Source organism: Odocoileus virginianus, chromosome X (assembly GCF_023699985.2).
Source record: "Odocoileus virginianus isolate 20LAN1187 ecotype Illinois chromosome X, Ovbor_1.2, whole genome shotgun sequence".
NCBI classification, from domain to species: Eukaryota; Metazoa; Chordata; class Mammalia; order Artiodactyla; family Cervidae; genus Odocoileus; species Odocoileus virginianus.
Window position 1 is genome coordinate 5,799,761 of NC_069708.1, and position 21,350 is coordinate 5,821,110.

Genomic DNA, 21,350 nt, shown 5'->3' on the forward strand with positions numbered 1-21,350 from the left:
AATCTGGGTAGTCATCCAGATGGTCCTCAAGAGAGGACCTCCTTTGATCCACCCTTACAAGCCCCTTATGTTGTTGTTTTTCAGTCACTTAGCCATGTCTGACTCTGTGACCCCATGGATTGCAGCACGCCAGGCTTCCCCATCTTCCACTATCTCCTGGAGTTTGCCCAAATTCATGTCCATTGAGTCAATGATGCCATCCAACCATCTTATTCTCTGCTGCCCCCTTCTCCTTTTGCCTTCCATCTTTTCCAGCCTCAGAGCCTCTTCCAATGAGTTGGATAAGGATATGCCTAATGAAAATTAAAGCAAAAAGGATGTAATAAGGATAAAAGATAAAAACAGATGATCTTTTTGTCATTAACTGCAGTGCATAAACTCAGGTAAGAGAAGTAAGATTTTCTGTCCTCATGTTATAAATGAGAATTGTAGCTAGGAATCAAGTGTATTTCCCCCATAGCCCATCTTTAGAATGTGAGCATAGATGTGCTACCAGTTGTGTCTAAGAATCAGCTACTTTCCAAAGTCAAACAGTGCTGAGAGTTCATTAGTCTTCTTCAAATAATCCAAAGTAGTGACAGATTTAGATGAATATACATTGAAGTAGATGCAGTAAATATTAACAAAATCAATACTGACAGCAGTTCTGTTGAACAATTGAACAGTTATACACTTAAGAAAAAATTGAGATCATTGATATATAACAAATCTGATCCAAGAAAATGCCTGATCTAAAATCATGGTAGTGTTCAACTATTTGCAGGCCCTCCCAACGAATCAAGCACTCACATTTGTGAGTGGTGAATTCCTTGCTCTTCTGAAATTCTTTAGGTTATTTTTCAACAGTCCTTGGGAACATTTAAATTTAGGTACTTTTCAGATGTCTTTAAACCTCACCTTATTCACCTAGATTCTGTAAAAAATAAAAAAAAAGTTATTTCTGGACTTGGTCAATTATATCAAGATCATATTGATCAAAGGGATTAGTAAAATGAATAAAATATTATCTAACGTGAGAACATTCTATTCAATTTAGCAAATACTACTACCCCATAATACTTAAATTGCTAAAGACTTCAATTAACTCAGTGGTTTATTTTATTCATAATACTTGTGTAATTGCCTATTTAAAATTTGTTTTATTAAAGCTAATTTTTTATTACTTCCCTGTGGCAACCTATCCTTTGTCTAAAGAGTGGGGAAATTATCCATTGCATTTTGTACTAGATTATTAGCATCCAATTATGTTCTAGTTACTTTGAAGGTGTTAGGAAACAAATTACATATTTTGCTTACCAAAGAAAACTTTGTCACTAAAAATGCAAAATTTGTAAATATCCTGTTTCTTTATTCATAAATCTAAGAATATGAATTTGCATGGCATTTTTATGATAACTAATGAACAGTGTGAAATTAGTAGTTGGGGGTTGCTTTATGTTATAATATTTCTCAGGAAATATTTTATAGCTAATAATCCAGTGTTATGTACACTTGAAAGTTTCTAAGAAAGTAAATCTTAAATGAGCTCACCACAAAGAAGAAATGACAATTACATGACATGATGAAGCTGTTGACTAAGCCATGGCATGCTAATCATTTTGCAGTCTATAAGTATATCCAAATCAACACCTACACCTTAAATATATACAACACTTTATATCATTTATATTTCAAGAAAGCTGGAAAAAAGACAGTTTCTTCATTGAAATGCATTGTGAAGAATATACAGTTTAAAAACTGAATAGAAATCTGTAAGACAAAGATTTGTGTGCATTTTGTAGAGTTGTGTATACGAATTCATCTCAGGAGAAATAACTTGGTCTTTCTGTTTTGATTGTTTTCTCTGCTTATTCAGAGTTTGTTTTGTCTCACTAGGTAAGGAAATTCTGAAAAGCCATGTTCAAGTAACATGGAGCTTTATTTTTATCAATTAACCCTGGATTCAAAATTCAATTAAGATCACATAGACCATTCACAAATTTGCTTCCTTAAATAGAATAAAACACAGGAAGATATAAAAACATTTGGAAAGGAGCAGTTGCTTGGAAGAATTCTAAAACTTAAGGGAAAAGATAAAGTGTTATCATAAATTGAGATTATATTGTCAGACAATAAAAAAGGTTGCCATTTTCTTGTTGGATTTTGTAAAATTTAATATGCAGAGAATTTTGTTTTCTCTTTTTCAGCTACATGTAAGTAACTTTTCTTATTCTTTTTTTGTTGCATATTTTTGACATATAACGTTGTAAATTTAAGGTATACAAGGTGTTTGATACATTTTTGTATTGTAATGATTCTCATTGTAGTGATATTTTTCACATTACATAATTATAGTAAAATACTGTTGTCTATATTCATTATACTCTACATTAGATCTCTATGGCTTATTTCTCACTCATTGCAAGTATGTACTCTTGAATAACGTCAGTCTTATCCCTCCCACCCCCCAGCCTCTGGTAACGACTGTTTTACTCTTTTTACAAGTTTGACCTTTTTAGATTTCACCTATAAGTGATATCATACAGTACTTGTCTTTCTCTGTCTGACTCATCTCACTTAACATAATTTCCTCCAGTTCCATCTGCATTATCACAAATGGCAGAATTTCTTTCTCATAGCTGAATAATAATTCCACTGTGTATTTATATACGACATCTTTATCTGTCCATCTGTTAAGGGCGTTTAGGTTGTTGATATATCTTGGTCCGATTCTTTTAAATTAAAAAAGAAATTCCCCCTAAGTATTTCACTACCATTGCTTTCCTCAAGAAGAATAAATAGTGTACAGTGTATTAGAAGGTAGAGGACAAACCTTTAAACTCATTTCATACTGTCAGAGAAGACCTAGTCCTATATAGCCAACTGTAAGATCTTTGAAACAGATTATAACCAAATCACAAACTTCTTATCATTTATTCAGTGCCTTGCACTGTCTCAGAAGTTAATGAATACAAGACAGTTATGTTAGACATTTAAAAGAAATATAGCCTCATTTTATAACCAAGCTAATCAAGTGGGATATATTGATGACATAATCATGTCTTAATCTTTCCTTCTAAACAGTAAACAACTTAGGATCAGAGACTGGTTCTTTTTCACTTTTGTATCCTCCACATTTTGTATCATTAAACCATAAATTCAGAATGTGAATAGTTAGGAACCCAAACCAGACTTTTTCTTCTTGACAAGTTAGTCTAAATTCTGGTTAGGAAGACGCTAGGGATTATGATTTATCTAACTACCCTTCTTGTTTCTACTGGTCCACATGATCACCTAAGTTACACATGTAACAAAAGAATAGACTGACCTTCATCTGTATTATCTTTATAAAGAAGTATCTTACTCATGCAGTGCCCTCTCATGATTTTCTAGCTCTTTTTAGCCTTGGTGAGCTTTACCCACACATACACATCATTTCCTTTAAAATAATTGTCATGAAAGTATTCTGAATATGTCAAAGTGCTCTAATTAGTTTCTGCCTGATGCTATTAATAGTTTCAGTAATCAAGACTCTTGGTTCAAATTTATATATACAAAAGCACTCTTCCTTTTTACTGGAGTATAGTTGGTTTACAGTGTTGTATTAGTTTCTGCTGTCCATATGTCCACTCTTTTAGATTCTCCTCCTGTATAGTATTAGAGTATTGAGTAGGTTTCCCTGTGCTAAACAGTAGATTCTTATATAGTAGTGTGTAGTGTCAGTCTTAATCTCCCAATTCATCCCACACCTCCCTTCTCCTTTGGTAACCATAAATGTATTTTCTATATCTCTGTGACTCTATTTCTGTTTTGTAAATGGGTTCATTTGTATCATTTCTTTTCGATTCCACATATAAGAAATGTCATACAATATGTCTCCTCTGTTTGTCTGACTTCACTCAGTTTGACAATCCCAAGGTTCATTCATGTTGCTGCAAATGGCATTATCTCCTCCTTTTTAAAGGCTGAGTAATATTCCATTGTGTATATGTACCACATCTTCTTTATCCATTCCTCTTTTGATGGACATTACAGTGGCTTCCATATCCTGGCTATTGATAACAGTGCTGCAGTGAACATTGGGGTGCATGTTTTTCTCCAGATATTTTTCCCCAGGAGTGGGATAGCAGGGTCATATGGTAGCCCTATTTTAGTTTCTTTTAAGAAACCTCCTTAGTATTCTCCATATTGGCTATACCAATTGACATTCCTACCAACAGTGTAGGAGGCTTCCATTTTCTCCACACCCTCCCCAGCATTTATTGTTTGTAGACATTTTGATGATGGCCATTCTGACTGGTGTGAGATGGTACCTCAGTGTAGTTTTGATTTGTATTTCCCTGATAATTAGTACTTTTGATCATCTTTTCATGTGCTTCTTAGCCATCTGTGTGTCATCTTTGGAGAAATACCTGTTTAGATCTTCTACCCGTTTTTTAATTGTTTTTTTTTTTTATACTGAGCTGCATCAAACTGTTCGTATATTTTGGAGATTAATCTCTTGTTGGTTGCTTTTGTTTGCAAATATCTTCTCCCATTCTGTGGGTTGTCTTTTGATTTTCTGGTTTCCTTTGCTGTGCAAAAGGTTTTACCTTTAATTAGGTCCTATTTGTTTATTTTTGGTTTTATTTTCATTACTCTAGGAAGTGAATCAAAAAAGATCTTGCTGTGATTTGTGGCAGAGTGTTCTGCCTATGTTTTCCTCCAAAAGTACTTTTCTTAAGTTGACCAGTTTTATAGTAAAGGTCATGATTTCAGTTTTGACTGCTAAAGAATTTTACTTAGGACAACATACACTTTAACCTGTAAAGCATTTCAAATGTTTGAGAAAGATGAGGAGGAGAGAAGAAAAATGTTGATGTGTCTAGTTGCAATCAATTATAAAGATTGTATGATAAACAGCAACCGTGATTCCCTAATGTTCAGGGGTGGGGTGGGGGCGGGGAAGCTCTTCAAACAACATGCTCAACACAAAACTCCAGAAAAATTATTGTATTTGACCTATAGCCCCACTTTATCCTTGGATTTTTTGATCCCTAAAGGAGTCTAGTTGACCTTTTATCTTGAAGCCTGTGGACTGATTTAAGTATTTCGTATCCATATTCTGGCAAAACCCTTCACCACAACTTTTCTCTATTGATGTTCATCCTTGAAGTCCACCTCCCAAATTTTCTGGATTTTACTGGAAATGCTTGTAAGTCATCATTTAAATAATATTTTCAATATGTAGTTGATAGCAGACACTGGTTCACTTCTGCTGTGCCCACTCTTTGATAGGTAACTGATTCATTGTAAAATAGGAGTAGTTAACGATTGTCACATGCCCAGTTTGTTCTAGGTATAATGTTAGGCATTTTTGTGCATGTCTCTTAATGATACAGAAAAATTGTTTCTTTCGCTATAAGTATGCAGATAGTACTTCTGCAATAGGTTATCTGGCCAAAGCTATGAAACTCTTCAAATACTTGAGATTAAGAAAGGTTAAACACTTCTGTAATTCATTTTCTTTGCTTCTCCAATAATGCACACACATATCCCACAAATACAGAAGGGAAAGCAAGTCTCCACATGCTCTCACCAGTGGCTTTAGGCCTTGGTTTTATTATTTATTCTAGCTCTAAGAGAAGGCAATGGCACCCCACTCCAGTACTCTTGCCTGGGAAATCCCATGGATGGAGGAGCCTGGTAGGCTGCAGCCCATGGGGTCGCTAAGAGTCAGACACGACTGAGCGACTTCACTTTCACTTTTCACTTTCATGCATTGGAGAAGGAAATGGCAACCCACTCCAGTGTTCTTGCCTGGAGAATCCCAGGGACAGTGGAGCCTGGTGGGCTGCCATCTATGGGGTCGCACAGAGTCGGACACGGCTGATGCGACTTAGCAGCAGCAGCAGTAGCAGCTCTAAGATGGTACCCTATGAAAGGTATACACGTCAAGATTGTAAAAATTGAAAATGAAGCAAGAGTTACTGTTAAGTAAAATCTCCACCCTGGGAACTCCATGGATGTCTTCCTTCTTTACACAGTCCATTGAGTGAAAGAGGGCATGCTCACATACCACTTGAGTACCCCCAGAGCATCCTAAGTGCCATGTGACCTCCATGGCATCTGAGTCTGGTCCGGTGCTTTGGCATCCAGGATACTGTCACAAATCGGGCAACCTCGGGACCTTGGCTCCTTCTCCCAGAGCCCTGGTTTCTTCATATAAAACAAAAGGATTGGGCTGTGCTTTTCTTTAAACAAATCTGTGAATGGAACTCAGAAAAATTGTTTTACTACATACACCATCCCTACTAACACCATACCTCTAAGGTAATCCAGAAAGAGGCTAGCACACTACAGACTTACTGATGAAGGTGTTTTTAATTTTTAAAAAATCTTTTTGGCCACACCATGTAGCCTGTGAGGTCTAGTTCCCCAACCAGGAAGTGAATCCGTGGCCCCTGCCTTGGCAGCACAGAGTCTTAACCACTGGACCATCACGGAAGTCCCAAATGAAGGCATATTTGAGAACACAAAAGGTGGCCCTGCACTCTACACCTGTATCCTGTATCCAAGGAGTGTGCTCCAGGAATCAAACCACACACCCCTTCTCCAGAAGTTGGGCGGTGAGTGTGCCCAGTCCCTAGAACACAGCGTCAGAGATCAGCCGCCTTCATCCTATGAAGGCATAGCAGTCTTCACGCCTCAGCACCTCTTACAATGTCTATTTTTAATTCAGATGAGAAAAAAATGGTGTTTGTGGTGTAAATGCTGATGAAACTACATCAGTATAGTTACAGTGTTTTCCTCTCGTCTTTATTTAGCATGTGAATATTTTTGTCCAAATCCCACAGTCCTGCCCAGCAAAGGACATCTGTTTACCATTTACTGTTAGTGAAATAAAATGTGAACACAATGAGATAATGTTCATTACTTAGAACTGTCTCTTCATTTCTGGAATAATTTTCTTTGTGAAGGATCAATGGAACTGAACAGTAAATATAAAGGATGGAGCAACACTAGGTCACTGACTGCATGAACTTATCCTTTTAACCTCTTGAGCACACAGACGCACATCAGGTGATGGGACTAAGGTTTATAAGTAAAATCTTTGTCTTAATCCCTAAATATGATTTATGAAACATTTGGCTTTTATGGTGCCAATAAAGTCAACAGTAAATTTTTTTTCTAATAAGAAAATGATGTATATTCTTTGTAGGAAATCTAGAAAATAAAGAATGCAAAGCTAGCAAATTATCCCATTAACTAGAGAAAATCACTGTTAACATTCCAGTGTATTCCTTTCTTTGTTCTAAATTTCTATTAACATTTACTGACTCATTCATTCAACAGCCATTTACCATAGGTCTCAATCAGCTGCACATTGGAATCACCTGGGGAATTTTAAAAATGCTAATGTGGTGGCCCCATTCTCATGGATTCTGATTCAACTGGATGAAGTAAGGCCTGGGCATCGAGATTTTTCAAAGATTCCCCCTGGGTGATGGTAATATGCAGCCAAAATTCAGAATCACTGATAAATTAGATTTCAGTGAGTGCAAGACAGTACTAGGGGTGGAAATTCAATGACAAACCAATATAAGGTCCCTCAAGAATCTTACAGTCTTGTGGAATGACAGGCAGATAAACTGACAGTTACAGTATCCTAAAATAAATATTGTAATGAAAGAGTCTATAAATAACTAAGTAAGCATAGGAAATGGAACTCTTAAGTTTGCCCTGAGAGATCAGGACAAACATCTCAGGGAATTGGGCATCAATGGTCAAAGCTATGGTTTTTCCAGTGGTCATGTATGGATGTGAGAGTTGGACCATAAAGAAGGTTGAGCGCTAAAGAATTAATGCTTTTGAACCGTGGTGTTGGAGAAGACTCTTGAGAGTCCTTTGGACTGCAAGGAGATCAAACCAGTCAATCCTAAAGGAAATTAACCCTGAATATTCATTGGAAGGACTGATGCTGAAACCAAAGCTCCAATACCTTGGCCACCTGATGAGAAGAGCCGATTCATTGGAAAAGACCTGATGCTGGGAAAGATTGAAGGCAGGAGGAGGAGGGGATGACAGAGGATGAGATGATTGGATGGCATGACCAACTCAATGGATATGAGTTTGAACAAGCTCCAGGAGATGGTGAAGGACAGGGAAACCTGGCGTGCTGCAGTCTATGGGGCCACAAAGAGTCGAACATGACTGAGTGACTGAACAACAATAAATATGATGAGCATTCCAGTTGTAGAGGGAAGTAGAGAATGCTCAGAAAACCCTAAGTGGTTCTGCTGAGTGTGACAGAGGAAGTGTCTGGAGATAATACTGGCCGTGTAAGTAGCAAGCACATCCTGAAGGATTGTGTGTGTACTGGGAATGATGGGCAGTCCTTGAAAAGTGCTGAGCAGACAAATGACATTACTTCCATGTCTAATTTACTTCTTGCCTCTGACATCAGTGTGTATTTAAAGGCCTAGATGAGACCAGATGTAGCAAGACTCGAATGAAGTCTATAACAAAATTCCAAGAGAACAAGTCTGACTGTTTATGACTCCCACAGTCTCCTGGTGGTTCATTGTTGTTTTTTTTTTTTTTAAGTAGATTTGCAATATCATATTAGTTTCAGGTGTACATCACAGTGATTCAGTTTTATATGTGTGTGTATATTGCTTCCCAGGTGGCATAGTGGTAAAGAATCCACCTGCCCATGCAGGATATACAAGAGACACTAATTTGATCCCTGGATCAGGAAGGTTCCCTGGAGAAGGAACTGGCAATCTGCTCCAGTATTCTTGCCTGGAAAATTCCATGGACAGAGGAGCCTGGTGGTCTATAGTCCATGGGACTACAGAGAGTCAGACACGACTGAGTGACTAAGAAGCAACATATGTGTATATATTATTTTTTAGATTCTTTTTCCTTACCAGTTATTACAAAATATTGGACATAATTCCCTGTGCTATATAGTAGGTCTTGTTGATTATCTTATATATAGTAGTATGTATATGTTAATCCCAACCTCCTAATATATCCCTGCCCTTCTCCCCTTGGTAACCAGATGTTTGTTTTCTATGTCTGTGAGTCTCTTACTGTTTTGTAAATAAATAAGTTCATTTGTATCTTTATTTTTTAGATTCTGCATATAAGCAATATCATATGATATTTATTTTTCTCTCTCTGGCTTACTTCACTTTAGTGTGATAATCTCTAGGTCTATCCATGTTGCTGCAAATGGTATTATTGCATTCTTTTTATAGCTGAATGATACTCCATTGTGTGTGTGTATGTGTGTGTATTTATCACACCTTTATCCATTAATCTGTTGTGGTAGTTCATTTTTTAAATTGAGGTATAGTTTTCAGTGTTGTGTTAATTACTGTGTACAGCAAAGTGATTCAGTTATACATATATATATATTCTTTTTAAATATTCTTATCATAGAATATTGTATATTTTGCTATACAGTAGAACCTTGTTATTTATGCATTCTATATATAAAAGCTTACATCTGCTAACCCCAACTTCTCACACCGTCTCTCTCCCACCCCCCTCCTTGGCCACTACTAGTCTGTTCTTTATGTTTGTGATTCCATTTCTGTTTCATTAGATAGGTTCATTTTTGTCATATTTTAGATTCCATATTTAAGTGATATCATATGGTATTTGTCTTTCTCTGACTTACTTCACTTAGCATGATAATCTCTAGTTGCATCCATGTTGCTGCAAATGGCATTATTTCATTCTTTTTTATGGTTTAATAGTTTTCCATTGTATATGTGCACCACATCTTCTGTCGATGGACTTTTAGATTGTTTCCACATCTTGGCTATTGTGAAGAGTGCTTCTGTGAACATTAGAGTGTGTGTGTTTTTTTGCATTATAGTTTCGCCCAGATATATGCCCAGGAGTGAGGTGCCAGTGTGAGATGATACCTTTTGTAGTTTTGATTTCCATTTCTCTAATAATGAACAGTCTTCAGCATCTTTTCATGTGCCTGTTGGTCTTCTTTGGAGAAATGTCTGTTTGGGTCTTCTGCCCATTTTTGCATTGGGTTTTTGTTGTTGTTGAGCTGTATCAGCTGTTTGTACATTTTGGAAATTAAGCCCTTGTCAGTTGCATTGTTTGCAAATATTTCCTCCCATTTTGTAGGTTGTCTGTTCATTTTGCTTATGGTTATTGATCTTACTTATAATAACTTGTGTTTGAATACTAAACAATCATGTTAAAGTTTTGTTCTATTTTGTAGAAAACAAGATTCTTACAAAAGCCTCATATTTTCTTCCTAGGGATTGTAACATTTTTTAAAGAAGTTTTATTATTCAGGATCCCAGTAGGAAATGTAGTTTACCCCCACAAGATTCAAAATTAAGAGATTTTTTAAAAGTATTTATTTATTTGGCTACACTGAGTCTTAGTTGTGGCATGGGAACTCTTATTTGTGGTATGTAGGATCTTGTTCCCTCACCAGGGATCAAACCTGGGCCTCTGCACTGGAAGTGGGGAGTCTTAGCCACTGACCACCAGGGAAGTCCCAAAATTAAGATATTTTAATACAGAGTTAAGGGAGGAAATTAGGCATGATGAGGCACCAGAAGCTAGCAATAGTGGAAAGCCATTACCACTTCTAGGGCTGAAGGGGTAAGAGAAAGAAATAGAACCCAAAAGGATTGGAATTAAGGAAGAGATCTTGCCAAACAGATGCAGAGGGTTACAGTACTGCTAGAACCAAAGCAAGCGAAGAAGTAGTAATATTACAATCTTGTTCTTTTTCTTCTCCCCATCTCTGATCTGCTGATGACACCCATTGGCAAAAACAGCCTAAAGCCATCCATTAAAGGAGCCTAGGAAATTCATTTGCACTCACAGCAGTCAGATTCTGGGGGCCATAAATTAGTAATAGGTCAGAAAAGGGCAGAGTATGTATCTGTGGGCCAACAGAGAATAACCAGCCTACTGATGAACATGATATCATAGCAGAAATAATCTGAGACATAATATTATCCATCACTATTTTGAATAGACATCTAATGAACATTGTGATAGACTGTATAACATATCTATTGGCAATAAAAGAGGAACCTTCTTTCCATGAACCAGACTGCCAGGAAATTCCTGACAGCTAATAAGGATTTTTATTTGGAAAAAAAAAATATCAGTTGACAAATTGAGGACATTTTAATTAAAAGCTAAAATTACAATGTAGCTATAGCTCAGGTATTAAAATGTTCTGTACCTACTTAAACCCTTATTCATTTCCAGTTATTCGTCTAAAGTACAGCAAAATCGAGAACTCGTAAGAAATATGACTATGTAAGTATGGTATGTCAGATGTCAAGTATATAGAGTTAACTAAGAGATGCTCTTGGAGTGCGCATAGTAACATTCTAAAAGGGGCACATAGGTCCACTTTGCCAATGACTGAAGATGGTCCTTCCTCCAACGAATTACTGGCCTCTTCTAAGCAGTTAACAGCTTTGGAAGGGCTTACTGGTTCACAGAGAAAGAGAATACCTAGGTAGATAAACAATCAGAAAATCAGCTCTGGAAATTGGATATGATTAACCTACAGGTATCCCCATGTTAAAACATTTAGTCCCTCCTTTCATGGAGCTAACACTTATCAAATATCAGATATTAAATTATAAATCTAAGGATTTTATTAGCTTAAAAAACTGTCAGGGCAAAACTGAACCACTGGGGTGGATGTGATAATGTTCTTCTCATCAAATATATCAAATATTGCACCATTACAACCATTGGCTATACTGGCCAGTGATATTTTAAAATGTTCTTTATTCATTTCTGAGATTCTGCAGCAGTGGATTACACATATCCTCATACATGTTTTTAAAAATATGTTTTATTGCAGTTCCCTGTGTACATATCTTTCTTTCTCACCAGATTTTAGAGGTCTGAAGGGCCTTGAACTCTTCTTTTGTTAGCTTTTACCTAACCTAGTACACTTTCTAGCATATTGTAGATGCTCAGTAAATATATGCTAAATGCCAAGAGGAACTTCTATATCAAATCTGTATATGACTTAAAAATTATATTTTTCATTAATCAAAAAAAAATTATATTTTTCATTAATCAAATAATATGTGGAATTGAAGGTACTATATTTTTGTGCATGCTTGAATCCTCAATTTTAAAAGCATTTAAATACTACAAAATATGTTTTGCATCCAAATGATGCTGAAGTCATTCCATCTTTCTTTGATAATTTGGGAAATCTTCCAGAATGTTTCAGGGCCTGAGGGTCACTAATGAGGATATTGGTTTCAATGATCTGTGTAGGAGAACCCATGAATGGGAATTTCTAGTTGATAGGATACCAGAAAAGCTCGACTTCACTGTATTTTATTATGGTTGATTTTCATTGAAGTGACTGGAAATTTTCCTAGTGACCTTTCTATTAAACAGCTATGATTATATTGCATGAAGTTCATTCTTGGTATTCAGAATTCCTTGCCTCAACCTGCTCCCCATAGTCCTTCCAGTAAAGAGGGGAAAAGTCTTTAAATTTTCCCAGGATGACTGAAGTTGAACCCCAGGTTTGTGTAAAAGAGACACCTCTTAAGTCCATAGTGACCATTTCAATCCTTCTAAAGATACCCTTTTTCACTGCCAAGGGCTAAAAAAAGGCTTAGTAACATTCAGCTGTCCCACAGAGTAGAATGCTTCCATTAAATAAAAACTTCTTTTTGAATTTAGGTGAAATGTTCCCATTATTCATGAGTATGTTGCAAGACTATAAAATTCCTCATATGGTTGCAGCAGACAAAATACATTTGAATAAATAAAAATGAATCATGCTTTTAATAATTGAAGAGATTTCCTACAACCTTTATTTTCACACACATCAAAGCTTGAGGAAAAAGTCTATGAAATTCAGTTTCTTAAAAATGGTTTCCGCTTCCTGTACTTTTTACCCATTTCTTTCAGCACAAAATATTTTTCTGTATACCACCACTAACATAAATCAGTTTTCAGAAATCAATTTTCATTATTTCATTTCCTATTATTATGTAATTAAAAACTATTATTTGGGGACTTCCTTGGTAGTCCAGTGGTTAAGACTTCACCTTCCAGAGCGGAAGGTACAGGTTTGATCCCTGGTTGGGGAACTAAAATCCCACATGACTCATGACCAAAAAACCGAAAAATAAAACAGAATCAATAATGTAACAGTTCAACAAAGACTTTTAAAATGGTCCACATCAAAAAAGTCTTTAAAAAAATAACCATTATTTAGATTGCAGTTCTGGTTAGATCTCTTTCAGATTCTCTTACATCAGATGTTCCTTTGCAAAACAGAAGAATTTACATACACACACACGCACTTCTATATAGTTGTTCTTTCCACTGCTTGGCTTAGAAAGTGGAAAAGAGAAGATCCTGGTCTAATTTTGTCCAACAATCTTGCTAACATGGGTTGATGCATACTGATGGAAGTGAATTAATACTCTCTCCAGTACCTTAGTTACTGGAAGAACTGTATGTTCTCTATGGCCATGAGATAGAAATTCTGTCAGTGGTCTCAGCAAGTGTGGGAGTGTACATTTAACCAAGAAAGAGAATTTTAATGAAGCTAAGAGCATATATGGCTTTTATCAGTTGTCACCAGTTATATCCAGATTCTCCACTTTCCACTCAGTCCCAGCCTTCACACAAGCACTTAAATTATCATCTAATTTAACTAGTAGCCTGGTGACCCTATAAAGGCAGGCTCATTATAAGATGCATGTTAATCACCATGGGGAAAATCCAAGACCGAAAATCTGTTCCAGGGATTTTTCTCTAGTTGAACATACTGTTTAATGAAAGAGGTGAGTTTAGATAGAAGAATTTGGAAACTCCTACTTACACCTTGTCAGCAAGTCTATGACTAGTATTGTCAATTTTTAAAAAAAATTAAGGCTGAGAGAAGCAGATGGGACCCCAATTTTTAATTGACTATGAAGCTGAATCTGTTGACCCAGTGGTAATATAGCAGAACCCACTTGAAAGTTGAAGGATAGAGTTCAACGATAATAAAAGCATACAACAGTCTGTTTTTCTTTTTGTCCATGCCATACTTTATATTTTTGAAATTTATTTCATTATAGTTGATTTACAGTGTTGTATTAATTTCTACTGTACAACAAAGTGATGCAGTTATACATATATACATTCTTTTACATATTCTTTTCCATTATGATTTAGTATAAGATATTGAATATAGTTCCCTATGCTACACAGTAAGACTTTGTTGCTTATCCATTGTGTGTATACACACACACACACACCAGTTTGCATCTGCTAACCCCAAACTCGCACTGCATCCTTCCCCCACTTCCCCTTGGCAAACCAAAATTCTGTGTCTCTGAGTCTGTTTCATAGATAAGTTCATTTGTGTCATGTTTTAGATTCTACATACAAGTGATATTGTGTGATATTTGTCTTTTTCTTTCTGACTATTTCACTGAGTATGATAATCTCTAGTTGCATCCATGTTGCTGTAAATGGCATTGTTTCATTCTTTTTTATGGCTGAGTAGTATTCCATTGGATGTATGTACTGCATCTTTATCCATTCATCTTTGGTGGATATTCAGGTTGCTTTCATGTCTTAGCTATTGTGAATAGTGCTACTGTTAGCACAGGGATGCATGTATCTTTCTGAATTGTTTTGTCCAGATATATGCCCAAGATGAAATTGCTGGATCATATGGTAACTCTAGTTGTTTTGAGGAACTTCCCTACTGTTCTCCATAGTGGCTGCACCAAGTTACATTTCCAACCACAGTATAGGAGGGTTCCCTTTTCTCCACACCCTCTCCATCAGTTATTATTTGTAGAGTAATTTAATGATGACCATTCTGACCAGTGTGAGGTGGTACCTCATTGTTGTTTTGATTTGCATTTCTCTAGTAATGAGCAGTTTTGAGCATCTTTTGATGTGCCTGTAGGTCTTCTGGAGAAATGTCTATTTAGATCTTATGCCCATTTTTGGATTCAGCTGTTTGTTTTTTTGTTGTTGTTCTGTATATCTTGGAAATTAAGCCCTTGTTGGTTGCATCATTTGCAGATATATTCTCCTAATCCATAGGTGGTTATTTCATTGTGTTAATGGTTTCCTTTGCTGTACAAAAGCCTGTAAATTTGATGAGGTTTTATTTGTTTATTTTTGCTTTTATTTCTATTGCCTTGGGAGACTGACCTAAGAAAACATTGGTATGATTTATGGCAGAGAGTGTTTTGCCTGTTTTCTCTTCTAGGAGTTTTATGAATCATGTCTTATATTTAGGTCTTTATGCCATTTTGGGTTTATTTTTGTGTGTGGTATGAGGGTGTATTCTCACTTCATTAATTTACATGCAACTGTCTAGCTTTCTCAATAACCCTTGCTAAAGAGACTGTCTTTTTTCCATTGTATATTCTTGCCTCCTTTGCTTAAGATTAATTGACCATAGGTGTGTGGGTTTGTTTCTGGGCCCTCTATTCTGTTGCATTGATCCATATGTCTGTTTTTGTGAAAAAGCACACAACAATCTTAAAGAGAAAGTACAAGCTAAAAATCTGAAGATTCGATCCCTGATCTTTCTGATGTCAGGACAACAGGCGTGATCTCTCTGGTCCCTTTGAGACTGAAGGTCAGACTGCATAGTCATAGCTCAGGTCCATTTGCCAAATCTCTTTTATTGCATGTTACTCTGATGGAGAATATAGCGTTTCCCATGTAAATCATCCATGATGTCTTAAATACCTTGTAGACTTCCTCCCTAATTGTTGGTAAAACAAGAGATTAAGACATCATTCATGAAGTCAAGAAGGGGATAAACACTATGGAGGATGAGGGGCACCATCACCCAAGGTGAGTTGTGTGGAGTTAGGGGGATTTTTTTTAAGAAGCAGCCATACCTAAGAAAAAGATGGGGGAAAAAAAAAAAAAGTCATACCTAAGTAAAGCAGTCATATCTGTCCAGGGGATGGGCCAAATGAAAAACTGGAGAAGGTGTTCCAAAGAGAAGAAACAACAAAGGAAAGGCTCAAAGGCTTGACATGGCGTGACTTGACTTGTACAGAGAATTATAGGAAGTCTGATATGAACTTAGGAAGCATCATGTGTGAAGTGAGAAGTGGTGGGAAATATCTCTGCAGAGAAATTCCCCGGAAGGACCAGGTCGTGCAGATGTACATTGTGCTAAAAAGTTGTATTTTGCTAAGTCATTCAGCATAGAAGAGAAGTTGGAAGGCTATGAGACAAGAATCAGGATTGTTTCTTAGGCGTCTATCACTCTAGTCCAGGCAGAAGCGTCTACCTCAAAATTGTCAGCATAAATCTATTTCTGAATACGACAGTTTTAATGAGCTATCTTAAAAATGAAGATAAACATATTGCATTGGAATTTAGTCTTTAATTAATCTGAGGTAAAATATTCTACCAACAATTCAATAAGTAGATAAACTCCACTATGCTTTGAAATAGTTGATGGAATAAAAGAAGAATCAAGCACCTTGGTTATATAACCAAACCCTTTGATTATACAGTATGTCCTAGAAAGAAGACTGCCTTTGAACAAAAGGCTGCCTCTTCCATCTCAGATACTTTGAATAAAGATTAAAGTAACATAGGTTTCAACAGAGGCTTACCTTTCTAGTTGTGAACAGACACATCAAACTTGTGAAGACATCTGTGTGTTTGCCATGATCATATCACATGCCCCACACCAAGCAGTTCAGTGGTACACAGTAGGTTCTCTTGCAACTTTGAAACTGATTTCTGTAAATGACTTCTTCCTTACCAATAGCTATTTAACATGATAAACAACTGACATAGTTGAACTTAACAGTAGTCCACTAGTTGTATGAAAACTGCATCTTATGAGAATCCTAAAGAACCAGACAGGGGATAATGTGAGAATGTCTGGAATAATACACATAAATGTTTGAAAATGACCTAGTTTGATTTGTCCACATCTGCTCTAGAAGGTTTGTTTCATAGCATTAATTTAATTAATATTTCTCCTATACAAATTGCCTAATAGTACTCGTTACTTCTTAATTCCTTAAATATCATGAATGGTAGGCAAAATACTGACCACCTCCCTAAGATGTCTACATCTGAATCCCTAGAATCTGTGAATATGTTATGTTACGTGTTCTGTGCTGTGCTTAGTCACTCAATCATGTCTGACTCTTTGAGACCCCATGGGCTGTAGCCCGCCAGGCTCCTCTGTCCATGGGATTGATTCCCCAGGCAAGAATACTGGAGTGGGTCACCATGCCCTCCTCCAGGGGATCTTCCCAACCCAGGGATTGAACCCAGGTCCCCCGCATTGCAGGTGGATTCTTTACCAGCTGAGCCAGCAGGGAAGCCCAAGAATACTGTAATGGGTAGCCTGTCCCTTTTTCAGGGGAACTTCCTGACCCAGGCATGAAACTGGGATCTCCTGCATTGTAGGCAGATTCTTTACCAGCTGAACAACCAGGGAAGCCCATTATGTTACTTGACAGCGGATAATTAGGGTTACAGGTGGAATTAAGGTTTACAACCCTCAAAAAAAAGAGATTATCCTGGATTCATAGGTGGACCCAGTGTAATCACAAGGACCAGTGAAATGTGAAAGTGGGAAGTAGAAAAGTCAGAACCAAAAGGATGGCAACATGAAAAAAATCCACTGAACCTTTCTGGCTTTAAAGATGGAAGGGTACCATCAGCTAAGAAATACAGGCAGTCTTTAGAGTCTGGAAAAAGCATGAAATCAGTTTCTTCCCTGGGTTCTCCAGAAGAAACACAGCCCTGCCAACACCTTGATTTTAGTCTCGTGAGACCCAGTCTGGACTTCTGACCTCCAGAATTGTAAGAAAATAAACTTATGTTGATTTAAGTCACAAAGTTTCATAGCAAGTTGTTATAGAAGCCACAGGAAAGTGATACATCATGTATGTGACCATGGTCACTTAAGACTTTTAGTAAAACCAGACCCTGATACCTAAAGAGGTGTCTAAAACACTTCGCTTCTACTCACCCACCTGTTTTGTTGATACCGCAAAGGCTTCACTTCTGACAAAGGCAGCAGAGACACAATAGGACAACCAAGAACCTTGGGGAGATTTGGACAAATACAATTTTAAAATTTTTCATTAGCTAATTATTAAGGTTTCATACAATGTTCTATTAAACCTCCTTTGCTAAGCACAACCCCCTTCATCCTGTGAAGGATTTATCTAAAGCAATGTGGTAAGTGAGTGTGTGATTAGGGAATTAATAGAAAAATAGGTCAGTGCCGAGTTGAGGCCTGAGTTCCCTCTGCCTTGACCAGATACAGTGTTTCTCTTGCTCCTTCTTCCTCACGCTCTTTGATTCTATTTCCTCTCCTGCTTGCTCTCTGCATTCACTTCAAAAGAATGAGGCATACAGAGTTTCAGTCCCTGTTTCCAGGCCCTAAGGTCAGCACTCTGAAGCTCTGATTAGAGTTGACCGGAGGTAGCAGTCGCTACAGCTTCCCCACTGGGAAGGCCTTGACAGCTGGGTGACCCTGCCCTGCTCCCTCGACCCTCCTCTTCCCCCTCCCTCTTGTGCTGCCGCCTGAACAAAACATCACATCCGCACTGTTTACTGCAGGAACCCAGCCAAGGAAGTCATAACAGGACAATAGACAGACAATCTGATAACCTTGTTAGCTCAAATCAAAGCGCCTAACAAGTAGGAGAGGTTAGTTGAAGTGGAATGAAACTATTGCAGTATTTGGGTTTGTTGAAGTGGCTTTTCAGATTTTTCCTGTTTTGGAGGAAAAAAAATGTAGCATTTCTTGTCCCTTTACTTAAGATTAAAACCAGGCACAAGGACGCTAAACAAAACAACATGTACAAGGCTAAGGTTAACTTTTAAAAGAATACAAATGGAAAGGGATGTACAAAGTTCATAATCACCTTCTTAATGGAAAGTGGCATAAAGCTACATTCTTTATGTTGCCAGATCTCTGCAAAAGTGCAGTAAGTGTGGAATAACCTTCATTATCCAGAAAAGTTAGGGATGTGAATTAATTTGTGTAAATTATAACTAGTAATGAACTCATTTCAGATAACAGGCCAAGGATGATCAAGGTCTTTCTATTTTCTGTTTTATTTACTTCACATTACAGGAGACTATTTCAACACACGGAGATGTTGCCAGGTTTGATTTTGGCTTTTTTTTTTTTACCTCCCTCATACCCCCGCCTCTCATCTTACAGGGAGCATTTCAACCTTTAAAATCATAATTTTAATCCCAACGTGATCTTCCTATGTCTGCAAAAGGCATTAATATATGCTCCAGTAGTATCTAAAAGCCATTCATTCTCCTCGCAGCTTCAGTTCCTAAGTCCTGGTCATTTCCTCCATGATCCTGGAGGAAATAGCACTAACCTTGAAGTCAGGAGTTGGCACTGCTCAAGCCCTGTGACCTAGTTCATAGTCTCAGTGCCTCAGTTTCTTCATCTGTAGCAAATGACCAAATAATAAATCCACTCGTCAACTGGGGATTTGGATGCCATTGAACATGTCATTTTTAAATTTGGTGTCATTTTGAAGTTTTAAAAAAAAAAGTGAAACTTTATGGTCTTTCATGGCTCCTGATTTATCTTTCGCTCTTGTGCTTCCCTGAAAGATGAATGAACCGTAGCTAAGTCCATAGTGGCTTAGTACTCTGAATCTGCTGAGGGACTTTTACTGTGAACATTTTGTTCAGCCATATTGAACTATTTTCCTGAATGGAAGTCAGAGTTCCAATTCAGTGTGTGTGTATATAAGTATGTGTACACCCTTTATCTGGGGGAAAATGTTTCTTTTATAGCAGCTGGAAAATTGTAATGATAAACAGAAGTCATTTTTTGTATTGCCTTTTATTTGTGGAAGATGATAAAGTGACACTTCTCCAATTAATTATGACTGGGAAAAATTGAAAATAAAAAAAATTCTGCATTGTTTCCTTTCTATCTCTTATATGACTTGAAACTTAAAAATACCTTAGAAACTAATTTTGGAGAAGAGAAAAAAAATCATTTTTACATATATGGGGCATGTGACATTCTCATTCACCTAGATGACAGAAAAGAGAAAGAAAAAGCAGAATAAAAAGAAATATATTTTCTATATATTTAGCAATCATCTACATAAACACATAACATATTGCAGGGTTTAATCTGACAATCATGTTAAGTGATTGGATCTTGGCAGTGAAATGTTAAAATACGGATTTCTCCTTCCTAGCTTTGAATGTTTTGAATTAACAAATATTCCTTTACATACAATTACAGGCAATCTGTTACTTAAACATATATCATTATGTTACTTGAAAAGATTTCCTGCCCCAAATATCTTCACCACTGGTATCTTCTAGTAACTAAAATTTTAGTACTTTTGTACCTTTGTGCCAGGTCATACTGTAAATGATATTTGAGTTTAATATTTCATTATTATTCATCAACAACTCTAGCATGAATTAGCCAAAAATGTGTGACGTTTCTTTGGTTATTGATATACATAGAGTCTTAGATGAGGTAATTAAGACCCAGTTCACCTAATCTTATTTTTGTACCCCAGCAGAAGTGAAAGCTTAATTCTACTGACCACCATGCTTCTTCGGATGAGGCCTTTGTTGTTCAGGTGCTCAGTTATGTCCAACTCTCTGCGACCCCACGGACTGCAACATGCCAGGTTTCCCTGTCTTCACCCTCTCCCGGAGCTTGTTCAAACCTATGTCCATTGAGTCGGTGATGCCATGCAACCATCTCATCCTCTCTCATCCCCTTCCCTTCCTGCCTTCTATCTTTCACAGCATCAGGGTCTTTTCCAGTAAGTCAGCTCTTCACATCAGGTGACCAAAGTATTGAACTTCAGCTTCAGCATCAGTCCTTCCAATGAACTTTCAGGGTTGATTTCCTTTAGGATTAACTGGTTTGATCTCTGCTGTCCAAGAGCCTGTTAAGAGTCTCCGCCAACACCACAGTTCAAAAGCATCAATTCTTCGGCACTCAGCTTTCTTTATAAGTCCAACTCTGACGTCCATACATGATTGCTAGAAATACCATAGCTTTGACTAGACAGACCTTTGAAGGCAAAGTAATGTCTCTGCTTTAATACACTGTCTAGGTTTGTCATTGCTTTTCTTCCAAGGAGCAAGTGTCTTTTAATTTCATGGATGCAGTCACCATCTGCAGTGATTTTGGAGCCCCCTAAGATAAATTCTGTCACTGTTTCCATTGTTTCCCCATCTATTTGCCATGAAGTGATGGGACCAGATGCCATGATCTTAGTTTTTTGAATGTTGAGTTTTAAGCCAGCTTTTTCACTCTCCTGTTTCACTTTCCTCAAGAGGCTCTTTAATTCCTCTTCACGTTCTGCCATAAGGGTGGTGTC